Genomic DNA, 27966 nt, shown 5'->3' with positions numbered 1-27966 from the left:
CGGTGTACATGCGTACCCAATGACGGTGGCAAGGTACTCCCTCGATGGTGAGTGGATCGCGTCAATGACATGACATCGATTTGCAGAATTATTTCTCCTGGCAAGTTTAATTTGTAAGTGGGACTCAGGAACAACATTGGAGAATTTGATGAGAATTCAAGAAGAGTTTTAAGTTGCACATTTAAGCCAACAAGACCTTTCCGTATTGTGACATGTGGAGAGTAATTTTTGGTTAACTTTTGTGAAGGGCCTCCATTTAAGTTCAAGCTATCGCACACTTTAAACAAACAAGAATTCGAACATAATTTTATATCCATTCAGGTATGATGATGCCTTACCCAGTTGTTCAATTGCTTGATATCCTCCACCACAGCCATCAGTACCGTTTGAATCTACTACATTAAATTTATAACTTAGATTAACTAGCATATTACATTGAAATATATCACTCCATCTACTATCATTATTGTTGTGCATGAACTGATGCAAATTTCATTTCTTATTTATTATAAGGGTAATATTACCTTCTCTAGTTGCCATATGTGAAAGTTATGTTGGAGCTCAACTTTCGTTTGCTTAATCCTATTAAACTCCAAAGACCTGCTAAGTTGCAAATGGAAGTGGGGTCTGTTTGCTAATCTCTGTAAAATTTAGTCACCTCCCATTCACATAGATTCCAACGATATGGCTTTACATGTTTGCACCCCTCTAAGTGCATAATCATTTTCTCAGCAACCCGAATCTTTGGAACAATTGACCACTTTTGTTGCAGGAGGTTCATCTTCCATGCTGTCATCACCATCCTGACTGTGGGTTCAGTATTTATACCACACCTTGTGTAAGGACCGTGTATCGTATTATCGTAAATCCTATGTTGATTATCGATAATTAATGAAATGGTCATGTGATTATATACATATATGAGGTATATTTTGATAAGGAAATTGAGAAAATGAATATTGTATATGAATTGAGGTTGTACGAATTGATTTGAGAGGCCGGACGCCAATTTAGTACAAACATAAATATTTGTACAGAACGTGTGGCGCACGGCCGGTAGAAAATGACCGCCCGAGCGCCAAGGAATGAAAACTTGATATTCGGGCAGAACACCCCGCGCCCGAGCGGTAATTTTTGACCGCTCGAGCGCGGTGTAAGTTGAAGCCGGGGGCAGAATGTCTCGCGCTCGGGCGCGAGAATTCTACCGCCCGAGCGCGAGTGAGATGGGGATAAGAATGAATTTCTCTTTCTTCGTTTCTTCATTTGCAATTCAGAGAGTTCGAGAGATTACGAGAGATTCTGATTTTCTTTCGTCCGAATCGTCTTCAAAACGCTGTCTAAACGCGAAACAAATTATATATTTGTTATCGTCGCGTCGAAGACTTCTGACTGAGGTAAATTTCTTCTAGTTCCAGCAGCTATAAATATCAAGGTGCTGAAATAGCATGTATTTGAAGTTGAATTTCTGATATGTAGTAGAATAACCGACAAGAAACTCATATTCGAAGTCGGAATTGAATTATAATATGATTTTGATTTGATATGAATTATTGAAGTTTCAAATGATATTTGAAACTCATATTATTGATTTTGGAGTATGTTATTGACTGGAATGAATATGTTATTGATGTAGATAAAGTATTATATCAATATCTTCAGGCTACATCAACTGGAACGAAGAATTGAGGTATGTTGCGACCGGGTAACATACGACAGGTATCTGTATTATATGATATATGATTGGATGGATTGGATTGGATTGGAATACGTGTCTATGTGCCTATTTGATGATTTGATGTGGCATACATGACATTGAGATTTGAGTATCGATGTACTAAATAAATGTTTTGTTAATACACATCATTTTATGCATACATCGATACATGACATGCACGTTGAGCTATGATCCTTGGATACCCTGATATGATTTGATTGGATTCCGGGGTTTGTGAACACAATCGCTATGCCGGTATTATATGACCCGTAAAGCATAGACAATTGTGGCCCCAGATGATTGGATATGAGATGTGGGATTGATGGTGCTTCGTCGACGCTATCATATGTGTATTCCCATATCGGCCGGTGTGCCAGCTCGAGCATTGATTTGATTTGATAGCGATTCGATTGATTCTGACATGTGCTCAGTGGATGGGCATTTGACCTGATACCTCCACGACATACATGCATTGCATACCATATATCATTGTTTAGATATCTGTGGTATATATGATTGGTTGTTCCATACGGAGCTTTGCTCACCCCCAAGGGGGGCTGTTGTTGTCTTTGTGTGTGGACAATGACAGGTACTCCAGGATACCAGGAGACCAGAGAGGGTACTTCTGGATGGAGCCACAGCTTGGGCTGAGGTTTTATGTTTATGTCTTGTTCCCAGTATATATGTATATGTATCTATATACCGGGGCAAGTCCCGAGGGTATGAGTTGTTTGTATATGATTGGTTTTGATTTCGTGTGGGCATGTTTTATGATTTGAGATTAAATACTATTTTTAGTATTATAAATCTAGAAGAGATGTTTTGGGCTCGTCATAAAAGAAATTTTAAACCCGTTTTCCGCTGTGATTAATTAAATCCTAATCTGATTGCATTGTAATAACGATTAGGAGCTAAGGGCCCCACACAGAGTGGTATCAGAGCATAGCTGGGAATGCTCTATTGAGTCTTGTGTACACTTGAATAGGCACAAATGAATTGTGCGTATGTGTTTGATTTATTTGCATTACTTGCTCTTATGTGGTTTGATTTGAGTAAGTATCTGATGAGATTGATGATATGAGGTGATGAGCTTATGAAATTGATATGAAATTGTGATATTCATCTTTTGATTTGTAGATGGATCACACAAATGAAACTGCGAGTAGCAGTACTGAGAGGATTGTTGGGCAATTTGAAGGATTGTCCATGGATGTTGTGATGGCTCGATTCCAGGATCTGAAACCACCGAAGTTCTTTGGTACTGAGAGTGCTGAAAGAGCTGAGGCCTGGCTGAAGGATATCGAGCACTTGTTTAATATTGTTGAGTATTCCAAGGCTCGAAGACTGAAACTTGCTTTGTATAAGTTGAAGGACCGAGCTAAATCTCGGTGGGAAGCCGCTGAGATTGGATTGAAAGAGGCAGGGACTGAAGTCACATGGGATGTCTTCAAGGCCCAGTTTTTGGAGCAGTATTCCCCTCCTTCTTATTATACTGCTCAGGAGAATGAATTCAATAATCTGCAGCAGGGAACGATGACTGTTGCAGAGTATGCTTCGAAATTTTCGACGTTACTGAAGTATGCACCTCACGTAGCTGGAAATGCGAGGGCAAAATATAACAGGTTTGTAAATGGTTTACATCCTGTTTTATATACATATGTTGTTTCTGGATTGCCTACCAGCTACGCAGAGGCAGTTGAACGAGCTAAGGCAGCCGAGGCTGGACTTAGGCGGGGAGGTCCACAGTATACTCCTCCACCACCGGTGTCAGCTCAGCAGCCTACTTTTCGACCGAGGGGTAAGAAGTTCAAGAAGACTGGCTCTGTTTCTTCGTCTTCTCCAGTTCTAGTGGATCACAGAGAGGGAGTCCTGTGATTACTCCCTACTGTAGTCATTGTGGAGGCAAACATACTATCGAGCAGTGTCGAGGTATGTTTGGTACTTGTTATCAATGTGGGCAGGAAGGCCATTTCTCTCGAGTATGTCCGAACAGGGGTATGACTTCTGCTCAACCCCAGCCAGGATTTAGAGGTGGCCCTGGTATGACGAGACCTGCTGTTCCTGTTCCTTCTTTTCAGCAGTCGAATGTCCCACGATATCGAGGACCGAGTGGTCAGAGTGCCCAAGTTCCTCCTCAAGTGAGAGTGTATGCCATGACTGAGGATCAGGCGAGAGAAGCTCCTGGAGGTGTGATTACAGGTATTTGCACGCTTTGCGATTATCCTGCACGTGTTTTATTTGATACAGGAGCATCTCATTCATTCATATCTCATGCATTTGTTGCATCTCACGATATTGAGTGTACCCCGTTGTATGATACTTTGTCGATAGGCACGCCAGCAGGGAAGATTATTTTGTCTGAAAAAGTGGTGCATAATTGTGTATTGATATATGAGGATAATGTGGTATTTCTGAATTTGATTGTCCTCCCTATGCACGACTTTGATTGTATTGTTGGCATGGATATCTTGACGACAAATCGAGCTACTGTGAATTGTTGTCATGGAGTGGTTCGATTTCGACCGATTGATGGACCCAAGTGGAATTTTTATGGCAAGGGTTCCCAAGCCAAAATTCCATTGGTATCTTCTTTGGAGATGTCTCGATTGTTGACTAGCGGAGATGAGGGTTATCTTATCTACGCTATTGATATTTCGAAAAAAGAATCTTCCTTGTCTGAGATTCCTGTTGCGAAAGAGTTTCCAGATGTATTTCCCGATGAGATTCCTGATTTTCCTCCTCATCGAGAAGTTGAGTTTAGTATTGATCTTGTGTCGGGGACTGCTCCCATATCTAAAGCTCCCTATCGCATGGCACCATTGGAATTGAAAGAATTGAAAGAACAATTACAGGACCTTCTCGATAAGGGATATATTCGACCGAGTGTATCGACTTGGGGAGCTCCAGATTTATTTGTTCGAAAGAAAGATGGTACGATGCGAATGTGTATCGACTATAGGCAACTGAATCGGGCTACTGTGAAAAACAATTACCCACTTCCGCGTATTGATGATTTGTTTGATCAGCTTCAGGGTACTACTGTTTACTCGAAGATTGATCTTCGTTCTGGGTATCATCAAGTACGTGTTCGAGACGAAGATGTACCCAAGACTGCTTTTCGTACGAGGTATGACCACTATGAATTTCTGGTTATGCCTTTTGATCTTACGAATGCTCCTGCGATCTTTATGGACTTAATGAATCGTGTCTTTCGAGATTATCTAGACCGATTCGTTATTGTTTTCATTGATGATATTCTTGTGTATTCGAAATCGAAAAAGGAGCATGCTGAACATCTGAGACTGGTACTTCAAACTCTTCGTACTAGTCATTTGTATGCCAAATTGTCCAAATGTGAATTCTGGATGGACAAAGTGGTATTTTTGGGCCACGTCATTTCGAGACATGGCATATCTGTTGATCCTTCGAAGGTCGAAGCTGTATTGAATTGGCCAAGACCTACGAATGTTCCTGAGATTCGTAGCTTCATGGGTTTAGCTGGTTATTATCGTCGTTTTATTGAAGGATTTTCGAAGATAGCTAAACCTATTACTCAACTGACACAGAAGAATCAGCGATTCATTTGGTCAGATGAATCTGAATCTAGTTTTCTTGAATTGAAGACGAGATTGACCACAGCACCTGTATTTACTATTCCCTCAGGTACCGGAGGATTTGTGGTGTGTACAGATGCGTCTGGTAAAGGTTTGGGCTGTGTTCTGATGCAACATGGCAAAGTGGTTGCTTATGCGTCTCGTCAATTGAAATCTCATGAAACACGTTATCTTGTTCATGATCTCGAATTGGCCGCCATTGTGTTTGCTTTGAAAATTTGGCGCCATTATTTGTACGGAGAAAAATTTGTTATCTATTCGGACCATAAAAGTCTGAAATATCTCTTTTCTCAATCTGATTTGAATATGAGGCAACGCAGGTGGATGGATCTCCTGAAGGATTTTGATTGTGAGATTCAATATCACCCTGGATCGGTGAATGTTACTGCGGATGCCCTGAGCCGTAAAGTTTATGATTCTGTTTTAGCTTCTGTCAATGTCGCCAAAGTACACGAGGATATATGTACTTCTGGTTGGACTTTTCACTCGAATTGGAATTCTGTCACTGTCTCAGCATTGCAAATTGAGCCGAATTTGATATCGAAAATACGAAAGCCTCAACGAAGCGATGCTCAGATCCAAAAGTCGAAAGAACTTGTATCTGCAGGACATCAGTTTGGATTTCAGATTTCTTCGGATGGTTCTTTACGACTTAATGGTCGGCTGGTAGTTCCTGACGACTCTGATTTGAGATCTGCCCTTCTTCGAGAAGCACATTGTAGCAAATACAGTATTCACCCTGGAGGCCGAAAAATGTATTTGACATTGAGACCTCAATTCTGGTGGAAACGTATGAAGAAGGACATTGCTGAGTTTATTTCGAAATGCTTGGTCTGCCAGCAAGTGAAAGCCGAGAGAATGAAACCTGGAGGATTGCTTTATAGTCTTGAAATTCCAAAATGGAATTGGGAGCATATTGCTATGGATTTTGTGACTCATTTACCTCGTTCGCCCAAGGGCTGTGATGCTATTTGGGTCATTATTGATCGGCTTTCGAAATCTGCACATTTATTCCGTATGAGCGGATTTATCCTTATAAGAGAATGGCCCGTTTATACATTGAGAATGTTGTGAGACTGCACAGTGTGCCAGTCTCAATTGTATCTGATCGTGATCCCAGGTTTGCTTCTAAATTCTGGGGTAGTTTTCAGGAAGCGATGGGTACGCGTTTGGCTATGAGTACTGCTTATCACCCTCAAACTGATGGCCAAATTGAGCGTACGATTCAGACTTTAGAGGATATGTTGCGTGCAATTGTGATGGACTTTCGAATGGGATGGCAAGATGCCTTACCATTGGTTGAATTTTCATATAATAATAGCTTTCAGACGAGTATCGGTATGACACCGTTTGAATCTCTATATGGGAGACGATGTAGATCACCGTTATTCTGGGATGAGATTGGTGAGAGACAATTGACTGGACCTGAAATGATACAGGAAATGAATGATAAGGTTCAGTTGATTCGGCAGCGGATGAAAGCTGCTCAGGATCGTCAAACGAGTTATGCGAATAAGCGAAGACGACCCTTGGAATTCCAGAAAGGTGACAGAGTGTTTTTGAAAATATCTCCCTTTAGAGGCACTGTTCGATTCGGCATGCGAGGGAAGTTATCTCCTCGATATGTTGGTCCGTACGAGATTCTCGATCGAGTTGGTGATCTTGCGTATCGATTGGCATTGCCACCAGCTCTATCTGCTATTCACGATGTATTTCATGTTTCTATGTTGAGGAAATATGAACCTGATCAATCACATGTACTTGCACCTGATGAGGTTGAACTTGATCCTTCTCTTTCCTATTTTGAACGACCTGTTCGCATTATGGATCGAAAGGAAAAAATATTGAGAAATAAATCGATTCTTCTTGTACGAGTGCAATGGACACGACATGGTGTTGAAGAATCGACGTGGGAGTTGGAAAGCAAGATGCGAGATTCGTATCCACATTTGTTTGATTCTACGACATCTATTCCATTGTATTCGATGTGTTCTGATCTTTATTCTGATTTTAGCTTTGATATGTACTATAACTGGTAACATATGTATGTTTGCCCATGTTATGTATATAGAGATGTTTGAGATTTCGAGGACGAAATCTTTTAAGAGGGGGAGAAATGTAAGGACCGTGTATCGTATTATCGTAAATCCTATGTTGATTATCGATAATTAATGAAATGGTCATGTGATTATATATATATATATATATATGAAGTATATTTTGATAAGGAAATTGAGAAAATGAATATTGTATATGAATTGAGGTTGTACGAATGGATTTGAGAGGCCGGACGCCAATTTAGTACAAACATAAATATTTGTACAGAACGTGTGGCGCCCGGGCGGTAGAAAATTACCGCCCGAGCGCCAAGGAATGAAAACTTGATATTCGGGCAGAACACCCCGCGCCCGAGCGGTAATTTTTGACCGCTCGAGCGCGGTGTAAGTTGAAGCCGGGGGCAGAATGTCTCGCGCTCGGGCGCGAGAATTCTACCGCCCGAGCGCGAGTGAGATGGGGATAAGAATGAATTTCTCTTTCTTCGTTTCTTCATTTGCAATTCAGAGAGTTCGAGAGATTACGAGAGATTCTGATTTTCTTTCGTCCGAATCGTCTTCAAAACGCTGTCTAAACGCGAAACAAATTATATATTTGTTATCGTCGCGTCGAAGGCTTCTGACTGAGGTAAATTTCTTCTAGTTCCAGCAGCTATAAATATCAAGGTGCTGAAATAGCATGTATTTGAAGTTGAATTTCTGATATGTAGTAGAATAACCGACAAAAAACTCATATTCGAAGTCGGAATTGAATTATAATATGATTTTGATTTGATATGAATTATTGAAGTTTCAAATGATATTTGAAACTCATATTATTGATTTTGGAGTATGTTATTGACTGGAATGAATATGTTATTGATGTAGATAAAGTATTATATCAATATCTTCAGGCTACATCAACTGGAACGAAGAATTGAGGTATGTTGCGACCAGGTAACATACGACATGTATCTGTATTATATGATATATGATTGGATGGATTGGATTGGATTGGAATACGTGTCTATGTGCCTATTTGATGATTTGATGTGGCATACATGACATTGAGATTTGAGTATCGATGTACTAAATAAATGTTTTGTTAATACACATAATTTTATTCATACATCGATACATGACATGCACGTTGAGCTATGATCCTTGGATACCCTGATATGATTTGATTGGATTCCGGGGTTTGTGAACACAATCGCTATGCCGGTATTATATGACCCGTAAAGCATAGACAATTGTGGCCCCAGATGATTGGATATGAGATGTGGGATTGATGGTGCTTCGTCGACGCTATCATATGTGTATTCTCATATCGGCCGGTGTGCCAGCTCGAGCATTGATTTGATTTGATAGCGATTCGATTGATTCTGACATGTGCTCAGTGGATGGGCATTTGACCTGATACCTCCACGACATACATGCATTGCATACCATATATCATTGTTTAGATATCTGTGGTATATATGATTGGTTGTTCCATACGGAGCTTTGCTCACCCCCAAGGGGGGCTGTTGTTGTCTTTGTGTGTGGACAATGACAGGTACTCCAGGATATCAGGAGACCAGGGAGGGTACTTCTGGAGGAAGCCACAGCTTGGGCTGAGGTTTTATGTTTATGTCTTGTTCCCAGTATATATGTATATGTATCTATATACCGGGGCATGTCCCGAGGGTATGAGTTGTTTGTATATGATTGGTTTTGATTTCGTGTGGGCATGTTTTATGATTTGAGATTAAATACTATTTTTAGTATTATAAATCTAGAAGAGATGTTTTGGGCTCGTCGTAAAAGAAATTTTAAACCCGTTTTCCGCTGTGATTAATTAAATCCTAATCTGATTGCATTGTAATAACGATTAGGAGCTAAGGGCCCCACACCTTTAATAGATCTTTTCCGATAGTGCATGATAATTTATACCGCGTTTGTTCCTACATTCATCTGACAAACTAGTTCCTTCTCCTTCCTATTAGTACACGAGACCAGAGTTCGCTTCTTTTTTACTGTTAAACTTCCTGAAAGTCTTCTTGGAAAAAATTTTCTACGTGAATGTACTTCTTCCGCATTTCAAATTATGTCGCATATGTTACTCCCGGAATTTAACCACCCATCATCATCTTTTATCTGCTTGGAGGTACTAACTTTTGGAACCTAATTTCAGGTGTTGAAAGTGTCACAGACAAGTTTGCCAAAGTATGGAAAATATCCAAGGATAATAATGGGAAGGTAATGAAAACATTGGTTTGCCCTGATTCCGGTGGAGCAGATGACATGCTAGTTGGCTGTCTTTGGCAGAAAGATATCATTGTCACAGTTTCTCTTGGTGGCTCTTGTTAAATAAAACGTATACGCACAAACAGAAAGGTACACGAAAAGAGAACTAGTATTGCAATAAACAAAACAGTAGGACAGTGCAAAATTAAAGCAAACCGAGGCCTGTATGAAATACAGTGTCCTTAAAACAGATTCGTCCCCTCCGGTGTGTGCTGCGAGGATAAACGTGGACGTCTGTTTCCCAGGATACAACGGAAAACCAGTAGTACCGTTGCACAAGTCACCAGCACGGCGAACTAAAAAAGTACCTGAACTTTACCACGACAGGGAGACAGCAGCCGAGAGAAAAGAAGGAACAAGGCTTCGAAAGTAGCAGAATGTAGGAGAGTGTGTCTGGATGTCTTTGAAAGACTTGAGGCTGCCTCTATTTATAGGCACTCGTTGGACAGTTACGGCTGGCCATCTGAAAGGCCAAAGGTCAGCAGCTGGAGCACCAAAAGCCGTTTCAGTTTCGAGTCAGCTGAAGCACCAAAGGTCGTTTCAGTTTCGAGTCAGCTGAAACACCAAAGGTCTTGGTCCATAATTTAATTTTCGAAAATAAAAATAGCAAAAGTCAGGTGAACCTCGGTGGGAAATTTTGCCTTGATCGGTCCGACATTCAACGCGTCCAGGTCGCGCACGTACGCTTGCACACAAGTCAAGCTTTTTTCCACTGCAAATCAGGCCCATGATTTGCACCCCCCTTGCGCCTGTGCGCGCGAGAGAGAGCCTCTTGACCAATCATTGTTACACCTCCATAAAGTGCAACTCAATATAAGCTCACCAATGCTATGTTTATTTTCCTATGTGGGACATTTCCCACTTACCAACTATTGAGCATTGCTTGTCCAACTTCCCATTCACAAAATACAAGCCCAATAGGCCTCTTAGTCCAACAATCCCCCACATGAATGGAAATTGAAAGATATTCAACGATTTTCGTGATAAATTTCAACAGTTGAATCTTGCATAGTATATGTAGGTATCACCCTTTGAACCTTTCCTTGTGAAAGCATAATAATTCACTGGTTGACAGTAGACATGATGTCTTTGAACTGTACAGCCGTTTGTGTGAATTAAGATATACTTCACACAAGACTCTTCCTAATACTATTTAGTTCTCATGATTGTGTTCGTTTTGGCCATGAACACACTCCTGGTTCTGCAAGAGGGTCTAGAATTGAGCCCTGCAATTCCTTCGAAGCGGCCCCACCTCTCTCTATATTTCATTTTCCTTTTGAAAACCCATTTACAGCCTAGTGGTTTACTTCCCGGAGGAAGATTTACTAATTCCCACGTATGGTTTTGTAAAATTGATTCCATTTCAGAATTGATAGCCTCTTTCCATAGAGGTCCCTCAGATGAACTAATTGCTTCCTTGAAGCTTTGAGGTTCACTTTCCATCATGAAAGTGATGAAATCCGGACCAAAGGATTTCTCAATCCTAGCTCTCTTGCTACGTCTAGGTTCAATGTCTTGATCAAGCTCTTGTTCTTCATCAATTGTTTCATACAATCTTTTGGATGAACTTGGTTCTTCCTTAGATTTACATGGAAACATGTGTTCAAAGAACGAAGCATTTCTTGATTCCATTATCGTATTCTTGTGAATATCAGGTATTTGAGATTCATGTACAAGAAAACGATACGCACTACTGTTTTGAGCATATCCAATGAAAATGCAATCCACAGTTTTTGGTCCAATCTTTACTTTCTTTGGAGTGGGTACTGCTACCTTGGCAAGACACCCCCACACTCGCAAGTATTGGTAGGAAGGACTTCTACCTTTCCATAACTCATATGAACTTTTATCTTGCTTCTTTCGGGGCACCTTATTTAAAAGGTAATTTGCTGTTAGAACAGCTTCCCCCCACATGTTCTGTGGTAAACCAGAACTTAATAGTAACGCATTCATCATTTCTTTCAAAGTGTGATTCTTTCTCTCTGCAATGCCATTTTGCTGAGGAGAATAAGGTGCAGTTCTTTCGTGTTTGATACCATGTTGAGCACAAAACTCAGCAAATGGTGATTCATATTCACCTCCACGATCACTTCTTAGCACCTTAATTTTCTTGCTAAGTTGATTTTCAACTTCACTCTTATATTGGACAAATTTATCAATAGCTTCATCCTTACTTTTGAGGAGATACACATAACAAAATTTTGTATTATCGTCAACAAAAGTAATGAAGTATTTATTTCCACCACGAGTTTGTACACCTTTTAAATCACATACATCACTGTGAATTATATCAAGTGGTTCACTATTTCTTTCAATAGTTCGAAAAGATGATCTCGTTAGTTTTGCCTCAACACAAATTTCACATTTGTGTTGTTTATCAATTTGGAATGCAGGAATGCTTTTCATGTTAATTAATCTACGAATTGTATCATAATTAATGTGTCCAAGTCTACCATGCCATAAACAAGAAGACTCAAGCAAGTAGGCAAAAGTATTAACTTTATTGATCACGGGCTTAATAGCCATTACATTTAGTTTGAACAAACCATTACAAACATAACCTTTGCCAACAAACATTCCACTCTTAGACAAAACAACCTTATCTGACTCGAAGACAATGCGGAAACCATGCTTGTTAAGAAGCGACCCGGACACCAAGTTCTTGCGGATGTCAGGCACATACAACACATTGTTCAACGTCAGTTCTTTTCCCGATGTCATCTTTAGGACAACTTTTCCTTGACCCTTGATTTCAGAAGTGGCGGAATTTCCCATGAAGAGCTTTTCCCCATTCTCAGATTCCTCAAGAGTTGCAAACATCTCCTTATCCGAGCAAACATGGCGAGTGGCACCAGTGTCGATCCACCACTCCCTTGGATTCGAACCCACCAGATTAACCTATGATATTACAGCACAGAGATTCATGTTTGAAACCTCTTGAGATATGTTCTCGACCACATTCATCTCGCGGTTTCTACTTGGCTTCTTACACTCAGATGCCTTGTGACCCATGCCATCACAATTATAGCATTTTCCCGAGAATTTCTTCTTTGAAACGCCTCCTTTGGGTCCCGTGCTCAACCTTTTGTTTGAGGAATAAAATGTTCTCTTTTTCGAGCTTTGATCATGCTCGACAACATTTGCCTTAGCGGCAACAGTAGAAAACAATCGCCTTTCCGAACCCTTGTTGTCTTCCTTGATGCGAAGTCGAACAATGAGCTCTTCAACATTCATCTCCTTTCGCTTGTGCTTCAAGTAGTTCTTGAAATCCTTCCAAGCTGGTGGTAGCTTCTCAACAATAGTAGCCACTTGGAATGATTCACTCAAAGTCATCCCCTCACCGTAAATCTCGTGAAGAATCACTTGGAGTTCTTGAACTTGGCTGATAACCGGCTTTGAATCCACCGTTTTAAAGTCCAGAAAGCGACCAACAAGAAACTTCTTGGCCCCGGTATCCTCGGTTTTGTACTTTCTGTCAAGGGATTCCCATAGCTCTTTCGCCGTTTTCTTTTCGCAAAACACATTGTATAGCGAATCGGCCAATCCGTTTAGTACATAGTTTCGGCATAAGAAATCAGAATGATTCCATGCCTCAACCGCACTAACAGATTCAACATCTCCCTCACCCTCGTTGAGTTTAGGAGCATCCTCGGTAAGGAATCTGGCCAAGTTCAGCATCGTCAAGTAAAACAGCATCTTCTGCTGCCACCTTTTGAAGTCGACACCAGTGAACTTCTCAGGTTTTTCTCCGTGGCTGGCTGGAACAGAAACCGCAGCAGCCCGTGGGGTACCATGAGAGACAACTTGAGGAGGGACAACCGAAACAGTTTCCCTTTGCACGTTAGTTTCAGTAGCCATATCTGAAACAAAGCTCGTAATAAGTAATCTGTTTTAAGATTGTTAAATAAAACGTATACGCACAAACAGAAAGGTACACGAAAAGAGAACTAGTATTGCAATAAACAAAACAGTAGGACAGTGCAAAATTAAAGCAAACCGAGGCCTGTATGAAATACAGTGTCCTTAAAACAGATTCGTCCCCTCCGGTGTGTGCTGCGAGGATGAACGTGGACGTCTGTTTCCCAGGATACAACGGAAAACCAGTAGTACCGTAGCACAAGGCACCAACACGGCGAACTGAAAAAGTACCTGAACTTTACCACGACAGGGAGACAGCAGCCGAGTTTTAAAAGAAGGAACAAGGCTTCGAAAGTAGCAGAATGTAGGAGAGTGTGTCTGGATGTCTTTGAAAGACTTGAGGCTGCCTCTATTTATAGGCACTCGTTGGACAGTTACGGCTGGCAATCTGAAAGGCCAAAGGTGAGCAGCTGGAGCACCAAAAGCCGTTTCAGTTTCGAGTCAGCTGAAGCACCAAAGGTCGTTTCAGTTTCGAGTCAGCTGAAACACCAAAGGTCTTGGTCCATAATTTAATTTTCGAAAATAAAAATAGCAAAATCCAGGTGAACCTCGGTGGGAAATTTTGCCTTGATCGGTCCAACATTCGACGCGCCCAGGTCGCGCACGTACGCTTACACACAAGTCAAGCCTTTTTCCACTGCAAATCGGGTCCATGATTTGCACCCCACCCCCCCTTGCGCCTGTGCGCACGAGAGAGAGCCTCTTGACCAATCATTGTTACAACTCCATAAAGTGCAACTCAATATAAGCTCACCAATGCTATGTTTATTTTCCTATGTGGGACATTTCCCACTTACCAACTCTTGGGCATTGCTTGTCCAATTTCCCATTCACAAAATACAAGCCCAATAGGCCTCTTAGTCCAACAGCTCTATGTTCTTATACTCAGCAAGTGATCTTGACAAAGCTCCATTAGCATTATCTGGCAACATGAAGAATGTTAATTAACTAGCAGTGCTGAAAAGTGAGCCGAAATGTATATTATCTTGTAGCTATGATGGGTTAATAATTAAGTGGGCTCAATGTATTGGATACTATGGAAAATTAGAAATGAAGTAAATTTCACAAATCAAATGTTCTGCTACTGTGGAGGAAGAAATCGTGTCGTCTGGATTTGACAATAAGGTTAGCAAACAATTGATCAGTCTGCATACTTATATTTTAAATTTCTTTTCGGACAACTTCTGTCATATCTTCATTGGATTACAATACCACATAGCTTAAACCAATGCTTCCTGGTCAAAATTTTTAGATACCGAGATTATAAGTAATTAAGAGTTGTCAAAACACACCTCTCTTTTCTTGCAAAGTAAATCCTTCCCCAAATCAAATCCATCCGTCCAAATCAAATCTATCAATCCAAGCGCAATATTTGGTGGGATTTTGGGTACATGGTGATGTTATGGTCAAGGAGTAAGGAGGTGACATTGAGACAAAAGTAAATTTAACCTCAAAAGAGGGATGCACCACATGTTTTTCCCTGGCATCTCCAGTATTTTTAATGAATTAACAGTCATTTTCATAGCCGTTTTCATACTTTGTCATATTACAATTCATGAATAATATATTTACGAATTTTTATTTATTGAGGAAATCATGTAATTGGATATAGTCTTTCATTGTCGAAATGAATATGTTTTTTTTCTACGTATCATATTTAGCCCGAGAAAAAAAAGGTCCTAAAAGTTGAAATCCCAAGGAATTTTATCACACATGCATGATTGCAAACTGCTTTTTTTTTTTGAAAGGATTCACGAGAAGAGAGGTAATAAATATGGAAAATGGGAGATATGATAGGAAATATAATACGCGATCCCGAGATCTGTTTATCAAATAGTAAGAGCTTACTCATTTCCTCCTCTGTTTCCTATGTTGTTGCTTAACCATGGAACTAAATTCTATCATGTTAAAAATTGAACTATTGTTTTACTCCGCTTGAATTTAGCTCCATTCCGGTGAGTGAATCTTTCATTCATATTCAATTATTGGATCAAGCCTTGAAGTATCTTTTCAGTTTAAGCAAACACAAATATTGTTCACAGAAAAATTTATATCTATATTCAACTGATAGAAACATGATGGTGAATTAAAATTGGATAATGATTGTTGGGTAACTCTGTTAATTTATATTGTATATTAATAATTTTTCACAGTGGACTAGGTAAGATGCAAACTAAATATTATCAAACATCGATCTTCAAGTTAAAATGCTAAAATTGTTGGCAATGTTTAGTTTTTAAACTTTTGAATTCAATGTCGCGCAATATAAAAATGTTGCTCTGAAAACCGAAATTTCATTTGAATATTATTTCTGGCCAGCTGGTTTCTCCATCATTTTTCCTTTTCTTCTATTTGTCAAATTTCCATAATTTTTCTGGGGTTGACTTCTTTGGTGTATGTATATCTTCTCTTAACACATTCTTTTATAATCTGTGCTTTTGTTTTTTGTTTTATTTGAAATGAAAAATAGATTCCTCTGCTTCTTTCACTAGTATAAATGATATTGATTACTGTATGAGCCTCTTCATCTAGTTTTAATAGGTTGAGTTTTTTCCTTTAAAATAAAAAATGTGAAGTCCCACTCGGGTTATCGAAGTTCATGCTTCAGAATCAAGTGGTTGGTTTAGGAACTAGCTTTTGTTTATGATGTCAACACTGATCTTATTTACCTTAGATATGTTTATAGAAATATTGTATATAGTGCTATAAATTACTCCACACATCTTAAGTCATAGTTGATAATTTGATGAGTGTGTAGATTCAATACAATTATATTAATTTTAACATTCTTGGCCATAAATTCGTACAGTTATTATTACAATTTTAGTACTTGTTTTTTTTATGGGAACATATTGCACATACACATGATAGATATCAAGGAAAAAATACGAAGCTATGCCATGTATTTATTATTTTAGGGAAAAAAATTATTGTGCTTCAGGTTTAATGCTCTCTTTTCCTTCTTTTTATCCTCAAAGGTTTGGAGAGGGTTCCTCTCTGTGGAGATCAATGTGGGCATGCAGAATGCATTGATATTGGCAATCAACCAAAGGATTTAAGTGTTTCCCTTCTTTCTCCCGATCTTGCATGGGTAGATCGGTTTCAATTGATACCGGTGTAATCATGCTTCGTGGTGCGAAAGTTGTCTCCACCATTGACCTTGGTTTTAATGTGGCATCATGCACAATTTATCCCGATGGAAATGAAGCTATTGTGGGTTGTGAGGATGGAAAGCTGCATGTGTATTCCGTCACTGGTGATACCTTGCAAGAAGAGGTTGTACTTGAGAAGCATCATGGAGCTATCGCCGCCATTCGTTATTCTCCAGATGTTTCTATGTTTGCATCAGTAGATGCTAACCGAGAAGCTGTTGTTTGGGATTGTGCTTCCCGAGAGGTGCTATCTGCTGACCGAGAAGCTGTTTACTCTTTTTTTTCAAAGCTAAGTATGATTAAAAAGAAATTAAACACTTATTGCCGATGATATCTGTGTTAGAGATTTTTTCTCTAAATCATGTTTCTACGTATATATAAACATGATATAATATGCGGAAGATTAAATCGAGTGTTACCTCCGGCCATTGAAAATTTTGATTTCTCTGCCTTTCTGATTTCTTTTCGATTGAAGCCTTCTAAACACTTCAACACTCCTTTAGATGGTGTATTTTCTGTATGAGATTGTGTGTTTAGGGACCTCAATACCTTCGGTATTTATAGGCACACTCATACCATCACCGAGTGTTTTGGGAGCTCGAGATTCAAACCAAATTTGTATACGCATCTCAATGTTCAAAATTTGAGGATGTTGTGTACAAATTTTTCAACAATTGTTGGCAATGACTGTCGTCATTTTCAACATGTTTATTTTACGGGTCACAATTTTCTTAAATTTCCCACTTGACCCGTATATCTCATTTATCATAGGAGAAATTAAAATATATGAATCATGGCGATAGGTCATCTAAAAACGATTATTATCTTCCATGTATCACAATATATTATATCTCTCAAATAACTTAATGAATAAACCCTATGTTTATTCGAGGTCCAACTTTATTGATATTTTTCATTATAACTGAATATGTACATAACTGAATATGAAAAATAACATAACTTAACGAGTTTCATTAATTTTGTTTTTTATAACAAAATTACATAAAAGAACCAAGTCTCATTCTTTCTGTATGATCTTTAAATTTCAATGGTGGCATGCCCTTAGTCAAAAGATCCGCAATCATCAATTCAGTGCTAATGTGCTCGATAAGTAATTTCTTATCTTTAACATGTACTCGTATGGCTAAATACTTGATGTCGATGTGCTTGCTTCGACTACCACTTTTGTTATTTTTAGCCATAAAAACAGCAGCTGAATTGTCACAATATATTCTTAATGGCTTAGATATAGAATCCATAATTCTAAGCCCTGAAATGAAACTATTCAACCATACACCATGTGAGGTTGCCTCAAAACAAGCTACGAACTCAGCTTCCATAGTGGAAGTAGCAGTCAATGTCTGCTTTGCACTTCTCCAAAATACAGCTCCACCAGCTAGCATGAAAATAAATCCTGAAGTGGATTTTCTTGAATCAATGCAGCCAGCGTAGTCTGAATCAGAGTAGCCAATTACTTCCAAATTATAAGTTCATCTGAACATAAGCATATAATCTTTGGTCCCTTGAAGGTACCTCATTACTTTCTTTGCAGCTTTCCAATGGTCTAAACCTGGATTACTCTGATATCTTCCCAACATCCCAACAACAAATGCAATGTCAGGTCTAGTGCAAACCTGAGCATACATCAAGCTTCCGACAGCAGAAGCATAAGGAATATTTTTCATTTGTTCCCGCTCGAGATCATTCTTTGGGCATTGGCTTAAATTGAATTTATCGCCTTTCACGACGGGAGCTATACTTGGTGAACAATCTTTCATCCGATATCACTCTAAAACTTTGTTGATATAGGTTTCTTGAGACAGACCTATAATACCTCGAATTCTGTCTTTATGTATCTTAATGCCAATGACATAAGATGCATCGCCCATATCCTTCATATCAAAGTTTTTAGAGAGGAATTGTTTCACCTCATATAACAGACTCTTATCATTGGTTGCAAGTAATATATCATCCACATATAGAATAAGAAAACAAATCTTGCTCCCAATGACCTTCTGGTATATACATTGATCCATGGGGTTCTCAACGAATCCAAAGAAGAGATAAAATCATGAATTTCATATACCATTGACGGGAAGCTTGTTTCAATCTATATATAGATTTCTTAAGCTTAAAAACCAATCGCTCACTATTACTAGAGAAGAATCCTTCAGGTTGTTTCATATAAACCTCTTCCTCTAGTTCTCCATTGAGAAAAGCTGTTTTCACATCCATTTTTTGTAAATCTAAGTCAAAATGCGCAACTAATGCTAGAATGATACGAAGATAATCTTTCTTAGATACAGGAGAAAAAGTCTCCTTGTAGTCGATTCTTTCCTGCTGAGTGAATCCTTTAGCAACAAGTCTTGCTTTATACCTTTCAATGTTGCCTAATGAGTTTTTCTTTGTTTTGAAGACCCATTTACATCCAATGGCTTTTAGAACATTAGGCAACTGAATAAGATCCCATACTCCATTAACTGCCATAGAATTCATCTCTTCTTTCATAGCATTAAACCATAGTTTTGACTCATTACAATTCATGGCTTGTGAAAATGTTTCAAGATCATTTTCGGCTCCAATGTTAAAGTCTGATTTTTGTAAATACACAACATAATCACTAGATATTGCTGATCTTCTTATTCTAGTAGATCTCCTTAGGTTGTTTGGTTGATCAACAATTTCTTGTTGTTCTTCATTAAGAACTTGATCTACTGGATTTTCATCAGCAATTTGTGGAACTTCAGTAACTGGTTGTCTAACACCCGTTTGGTTTTGAGGGGTGTGAATAACGACCAATCTGTCATTTGAATAAGAGGGTTGTGAATTAATGTGATCTTTCTCAAGAACTATGTCATTTGAATGATCACTCCCACTAATCAAATCATTCTCAAGAAATTTTGCATTTCTTGATTCCACAATTCTAGTGTTGTGAGATGGACAATAGAATCTGTACCCTTTGTATTTTTCGGCATACCCAATGAATTATCCACTTATAGTTCTTAGGTTCAGTTTCTTTTCATGTGGGTTATAAACTCTTATTTCAGAAGGACAACCCCAAACGCGTATATGTTGCAAACTCGGTTTCCAACCTTTAAATGACTCAAATGGCGTCTTTGGGACAGCCTTAGTTGGAACTCGGTTTAATATATGCACAGCTGTCTTAAGAGCTTCAGTCCACAAAGATTTAGGAAGTTTAGAGCTACTAAACATGCTCATCACCATGTTCAATAATGTTCGGTTTCTCCTTTCAGCTACGCCATTTTGGTCAGAAGAACCATGCATAGTATATTGGGCAACAATCCCATGTTCTTTGAGAAACTTCGCAAACGAACCAGGTGCCTGTCCATTCTCAGTGTATCTACCGTAATATTCTCCACCTCTATCTGTTCTCACAATCTTAATATGTTTTCCACATTATTTCTCCACTTCAGCCTTAAAAACCTTAAAGGCTTCTAGTGCTTCGTTTTTGTTATGAAGCATGTAGATATACATGTATCGTGAGTAATTATCAATGAAAGAGATAAAGTATTTCGGACTTTGCATGTCCATATCTGGACAACAAATATCTGAATGTATGATTTTTAATATTTCTGTACTCCTCTTGGCACTCTTTTTAGACTTATTGGTCTGTTTTCCCTTAATGCAGTCCACACGAGTCTCAAAATCAGTAAAATCTAAAGTACTATGTACTCCATCATTCACTAATCTTTTAATCCTTTCTATGGAGATATATCCTAATCTCCTGTGCCACAATATAGAGGAATCTTCATTTATAACACATCTTTTAATACCTCCTTGAATATGAATAGTGGTGTTATTATTTTGTAAAGAAATAGAGAAAAGATCATCAACCATTGTACCATTTCCAATAAGATTTGATTTATAAAACAAATTTATTGATTTATTCAAAAACTGAAAGAAATAACCAAAAAGTACAAGTTTTGATACTGAAATTAAATTCCTAGAAAAACGAGGAACATAAAAGGTCTTTCCAATTTTAAAATATAACCACTATTTAATACTAGGCAGCAAGTCCCAATAGCCTCCACATGCGAAGACATCTTGTTTCCTGAATAGATGTTCCGCTCATTTTCTATTGGTTTCCTTAGGTTTTGCATACCCTGCAAGGTATTTGTAACATAGATTGTAGAACCAGAATCAATCCACCATGTGTTATAAATTATATTAACCATATTAGATTCATAACAGACAAATGAAGTAGGAATATCTTTCTTTTCAAGTCAGTCCTTAAATTTATTGCAATCCTTCTTAATGTGTCCCGTTTTTTTACAAAAGAAACACTTGGATTCTTTCTTGATGTCAGGTTGGGGTGGAATTATTCCTTTCCCTTTTCCCTTGACTTTGGCTTGCTTTTTATACTTTCCTTGTGTGGTCATAAAGACATTATCACTTGTTTCCATCAACAGCCTTCCTTCCTCTTGAACACACGTGGTCATTAATTCATTAATTGACCATTTATCCTTATGCGTGTTGTAGAAAATTTTGAAGGGTCCATATTGCTGTGGAAGAGTGCATAAAATATAGTGCACAAGAAAAGTCTAAGACATTTCCACTTCAAGTGTCTTGAGCCGAGCCGCTATGTCCTGCATTTTCATTATGTGCTCTCGCACACCTCTCACAATGGTGAGCCTTAATGAAGAGAATTTCATAATTAGGGTGCTAGCAAGTGCTTTATCTGAAGACTGAAACTGTTCATCAATAGCCTTCAGTAATTCTTTTACATTATTATGCTGATCGACAGAACCACGCATACCAACAGAGATTTTGGTCTTTATGAACATTACGCAGAGTCGATTAGATCGCTCTCATTTTTCATAAAGATCAACATCATCTGGAATGCTTTTTTCAGTAACAGCAGATGGTTCGTCTTTCCGTATAACATAATCAATATCCATCCACCCTAATTGAAGAATAATTATTTCTTTCCAAATTTTATAATTATCGCCCTTTAGATCGGGAATGTCACATTTCATATCAAAAAAACTTGCAGGTTGCATAACTGCACAAAATATCATATGCTTAAAATTTTGAGACAATATCATGTTTTACCAATGTAATTCATGTTTTAAAAATCTAGTGACATAAAATTTGCCTGTGGGCTAAAATTTTAATTAAATAAGATTTTTCTGTAACTTTATGATAAAATTATCAAAATATATTTTCCTTAACTCATGTTGGTAAATTAAGAAAAATATAATTTGATATTTTAACCTAATTAGTTATATAAATATAATAAAAATCTCTTTGGGGTAAATTTTATTATGTTTATATAATTAATTACAATTGATGTCCATTATGTGATCCAAATCCACCTAATGCATAATTTTTCATAATTAAGGATGTTGTGGCTATTCCTCAATTATTTAAAATTATACGGTTCACTGAACAAAATTTTAGCTTTAATTAATGCTTTATATAATTATTTCGCAATCAACACTTTCCAAGAGTGCTCCCAGGAAAGATAGGTAGTGCAATTTTAGCTTTAATTAATGCTTTATATAATTATTTCGCAATCAACACTTTCCAAGAGTGCTCCCAGGAAAGATAGTTAGTGCTAACTCCTAGACAGAGCAACGTTCCTCAAGGAGACCAGTGGCTAGTCAAGGAAGTTTAAACCGGTCTATGAAGAACTCCCTCAGATCATGTTTTCTTACTTCACCTTATAATTATTATTCAACTTAATTATCCACGTTTATGTGAATATTTATTTATAAGCCAAAATTTTCATATTAAATAACTTTATATTCACATTTTCACTTAATATGAATAATTACATTCCACATCAGTTTTTCTCTTCAATCAGAGTAGTGATAAAGTGAGGATCACATTTATATAAAAATGTGGGCTCCTCATCAGTTTTCTCTTTTATCAGAGTAGTGATAAAGTGAAGATTATTTGTTCATTTGTGAATATTTGAAATATTTTATTATATTATATTCACATTTTACTTGATATGTTCATCTCAATATAATTTCATATGAACATAATGTGAATATTGATTTTCAAAATATTTTTCAATACAATTTGCATTAAAATTTCACGAATAAATGCAAACAAAATATTAAATTTGCATGTACAAATCAAACACTTATCCGTAATATTTGACATTATCTAACATGCAAAAATAATTTCTTTTCTCTAAAAAATCATGTTTCTGCACGTATATAAACATGATAAACAAAAATGCGGAAGCTAAATCGAGCGTTACCTCCAGCCATTGAATCATCTTTAAGTATTCTGATTTTCCTCCGATTTGAAGCCTTCTAAACACTCCAATCTCTCTATAGATGGTGTATTATTTTGTATGAGATTGTGTATCTAGGGACCTCAATGTCTTCGGTATTTATAGGCAAACTCATAACATCAATGATTTGAGGGAGCTTTGAGAGTTCAAAAGAAGAGACACGCACTCCTCAAATTTTCCAAAGTTGAGGCGGCTTACGCAAAGGTTTTGTCAAAATATGTGTGCGATAGCCGTTGCCATTGTTGACACACGTTTTTAAATTTTCTTTTGAATTTTCATAATAATGTCAGAATTTTTCTCAATTATCATGTTTGTTACGTATACATGAACGTGAAAAAATATATGCGGAAGCGGATCGAGAATTACCTCCGGCCATTAAAAATTTGTCGAAGCTTTCTGATTTCTTTTCGATTGAAGCCTTCTAAACACTTCAACATTCCTTTAGATGGTGTAATTTCTGTATGAGATTGTGTGTTTAGGGACCTCAATGCCTTCGATATTTATAGGCACACTCATACCATCACCGAGTGTTTTGGGAGCTTGAGATTCAAACCAAATTTGTATACGCATCTCAATGTTCAAAATTTGAGGCTGTCGTGTACAAATTTTTCAACAATTGTTGGCAATGACCGTCGTCATTTTCAACATGTTTATTTTACGGGTCACAATTTTCACATGTATTGAAAATTGCACTGAATTTGGAAATATTTTAATGTGTACAAATTATTTAACCAAATGTTATATGTATACCAAATTATACATATAACTTAATAGCACATTAATTATTTATTAAAAATAATAAAATAAATAAATATATATATACAAACATATATTTTAACCGACACATCACACATGCACAATCAATATATGTGGGTCCCACTTAATTAATTAATTTTTTTTAAAAAAATAAAAACTAAAAATCAACCGACAGTTTTTGAAATAAAAAACGTGTGGCTTTAGTTCAGTACATTGCATGTGATACAACTGATTAGTTCGTTCATTTGCATTCTTCCTTTTTCTTCTACAAGTCTTTCGTAAATATTTTTGCTCTTAAAAATTTTTTCATCATCTCGAAAAAAATTTTAGAAAGCAAATCTATAATTTTTGAGATTTCATAGAAGAACTTCAAACTCCGATCGAAAACACAATCCTAAGGTATGTATCTTAATATTATTTTATCCAATTTTCGACTTTCATTTTCATACGTAAATTCCCCGAAGCAAAATTGTCAAGGCAGATGTATCATTGCTCTAATACCAAATGTTAGAGATTTTTTCTCTAAATCATGTTTCTACGTATATATAAACATGATATAATATGCAAAAACTTAAATCGAGTGTTACCTCCGGCCATTGAAAATTTTGATTTCTCTGCCTTTCTGATTTCTTTTCGATTGAAGCCTTCTTTTACACTTCAACACTCCTTTAGATGGTGTAATTTCTGTATGAGATTGTGTGTTTAGGGACCTCAATGCCTTCGGTATTTATAGGCACACTCATACCATCACCGAGTGTTTTGGGAGCTTGAGATTCAAACCAAATTTGTATACGCATCTCAATGTTCAAAATTTGAGGTTGTCGTGTACAAATTTTTCAACAATTGTTGGCAATGACCTTCGTCATTTTCAACATGTTTATTTTACGGGTCACAATTTTCACATGTATTGAAAATTGCACTGAATTTGGAAATATTTTAATGTGTACAAATTATTTAACCAAATGTTATATGTATACCAAATTATACATATAACTTAATAACACATTAATTATTTATTATTTATTAAAAATAATAAAATAAATAAATATATATATACACACATATATTTTAACCGACACATCACACATGCACAATCAATATATGTGGGTCCCACTTAATTAATTAATTTTTTTTAAAAATAAAAACTAAAAATCAACCGACAGTTTTTGAAATAAAAAACGTGTGGGCTTTAGTTCAGTACATTGTATGTGATACAACTGATTAGTTCGTTCATTTGCATCCTTCCTCTTTCTTCTACAAGTCTTTCGTAAATATTTTTGCTCTCAAAAAATTTTTCATCATCTCGAAAAAAATTTTAGAAAGCAAATCTATAATTTTTGGGATTTCATAGAAGAACTTCAAACTCCGATCGAGAACACAATCCTAAGGTATGTATTTTAATATTATTTTATCCAATTTTCGACTTTCATTTTCATACGTAAATTCCCCGAAGCAAAATTTTCAAGGCAGATGTATCATTGCTCTGATACCAAATGTTAGAGATTTTTTCTCTAAATCATGTTTCTACGTATATATAAACATGATATAATATGCAAAAACTTAAATCGAGTGTTACCTCCGGCCATTGAAAATTTTGATTTCTCTGCCTTTCTGATTTCTTTTCGATTGAAGCATTCTAAACACTTCAACACTCCTTTAGATGGTGTAATTTCTGTATGAGATTGTGTGTTTAGGGACCTCAATGTCTTCGGTATTTATAGGCACACTCATACCATCACCGAGTGTTTTGGGAGCTTGAGATTCAAACCAAATTTGTATACGCATCTTAATGTTCAAAATTTGAGGCTGTCGTGTACAAATTTTTCAACAATTGTTGGCAATGACCGTCGTCATTTTCAATATGTTTATTTTACGGGTCACAATTTTCACATGTATTGAAAATTGCACTGAATTTGGAAATATTTTAATGTGTACAAATTATTTAACCAAATGTTATATGTATACCAAATTATACATATAACTTAATAACACATTAATTATTTATTATTTATTAAAAATAATAAAATAAATAAATAAATATATATACACATATATTTTAACCGACACATCACACATGCACAATCAATATATGTGGGTCCCACTTAATTAATTAATTATTTTTTAAAAAATAAAAACTAAAAATCAACCGACAGTTTTTGAAATAAAAAATGTGTGGGCTTTAGTTCAGTACATTGCATGTGATACAACTGATTAGTTCGTTCATTTGCATCCTTCCTCTTTCTTCTACAAGTCTTTCGTAAATATTTTTGCTCTCAAAAAATTTTTCATCATCTCGAAAAAAAAATTAGAAAGCAAATCTATAATTTTTGGGATTTTATAGAAGAACTTCAAACTCCGATCGAGAACACAATCCTAAGGTATGTATTTTAATATTATTTTATCCAATTTTCGAATTTCATTTTTCATACGTAAATTCCCCGAAGCAAAATTTTCAAGGCAGATGTATCATTGCTCTGATACCAAATATTAGAGATTTTTTCTCTAAATCATGTTTCTACGATTATATAAACATGATATAATATGCGGAAGCTTAAATCGAGTGTTACCTCCGGCCATTGAAAATTTTGATTTCTCTGTCTTTCTGATTTCTTTTCGATTGAAGCCTTCTAAACACTTCAACACTCCTTTAGATGGTGTATTTTCTGTATGAGATTGTGTGTTTAGGGACCTCAATACCTTCGGTATTTATAGGCACACTCATACCATCACCGAGTGTTTTGGGAGCTCGAGATTCAAACCAAATTTGTATACGCATCTCAATGTTCAAAATTTGAGGCTGTCGTGTACAATATTTTCAACAATTGTTGGCAATGACTGTCGTCATTTTCAACACTTTTATTTTACGGGTCACAATTTTCTTACAATCTGCTGATGTAAGGTTGTGAAAACTATGATTTTTAATGTTTGAACTAATCAAAAATAAATTTTACATGCATCTCGAATCATGGTCGCTTACTTCATCTGGTGTCTGACACAATTAAAAACAGTTCTTCGTTTGCTTATAATTGATATAATTGTTCGTCTATGAATTGGATATGTATAAGTATTCCTGCAATGGACGAACGACAATAAGCTTTCTTCGACTTCAGTTTTTTCTGTAAAAGTTAACATACAAATGGCCATTGTATAATATGGGGAAAATACAAACCGTAATTTCAGGATAAAGAGAGGAGATAATGAAGGGACCTGTATAACTTCACAAGCGATATAAAGACTCGATTTATCTTATAAAACTGGAAGTATATGTCATTCTATCTTTTCCTTTGTACTTGAAATGATTTCTAGCCTGATTATGTTCCTGTTTGAGATTTTTCCATTAAAATGTGAACTATATTTTTAATGCACAACTTGGAATGCATGTACAATTGCCGGTATTCCTTGGAAAGTTATGTTGTCTTGCAGATAAAAATGTTTTTGCTCACTTCCCTCATAAACTTTAGTTTCGGAAGGATCGAGATTCTAGGACTGAGTGCTTGGTTTTACAATAGTTATCGGAGCCAAGATCACAAGTTGGATTCCTTGATGGAGTCATCGCAGATACATGAATTGCTAAGCCTTTCTAGACAACACTTGCTCCCCATTATCTTATGTGATAGCTATCTGAATGTAACATTTAGTTTATCGTACAGTTCAGTCACTCTAGGTCCTAAATTTTTTATGTGAATATTCCATATTCCCATGTTTAAAATTTAACCAAGTTGATTTACAATGAAATAAGAGTCACGCCTCCTCAGTTTTTCCCTTCTTGGTCTTGCTTCTTTTCAAGGTAAAGCTTAAAAATATGCTATACCACACAACCCGAATAAAATGCTTGGTTTGGTCTCTGGATAACAGCATGGTTTCCATTGGATCACTTGATACTTGTGTTATCATCTATGAAGTAGACAAGCTAGCATCGAGTCGAATAACTATCAAGGGAGCTCATTTGGGTGGTGTGTATGGATTCATTTTCACTGATGACCACCATGTTGTTAGCTCTAGTGAAGATGCTTGTATTCGGGTATGGAAGGTAACAACACAGTGAGGCAAAACTTTGCTATCCCTTTCTTTTTTTATTTGTGGTTTGCTGTAAATTAATAGTGGGTGTAGAATACGAGTGGTTTCTTGCCTTATTTTGATATTTTGTGGACAATGAATTTTGACACTTACAAATGATTCAATACAAGGGTTTGAATCGCTGTCAATTTATGTGTGATTATGA

At 36.9% G+C, this 27966-nt stretch overlaps 1 pseudogene; it reads left to right on the top strand.

Moving 5' to 3' along the window:
• Positions 1-19: 19 nt before the first annotated feature.
• LOC140824071 (actin-interacting protein 1-2-like) lies at positions 20-27928 on the top strand (annotated as a pseudogene).
• Positions 27929-27966: the final 38 nt, after the last annotated feature.

Source organism: Primulina eburnea, chromosome 2, assembly GCF_022965805.1.
Source record: "Primulina eburnea isolate SZY01 chromosome 2, ASM2296580v1, whole genome shotgun sequence".
NCBI lineage: Eukaryota > Viridiplantae > Streptophyta > Magnoliopsida > Lamiales > Gesneriaceae > Primulina > Primulina eburnea.
This window is presented reverse-complemented; position numbering and strand designations above follow the sequence as displayed.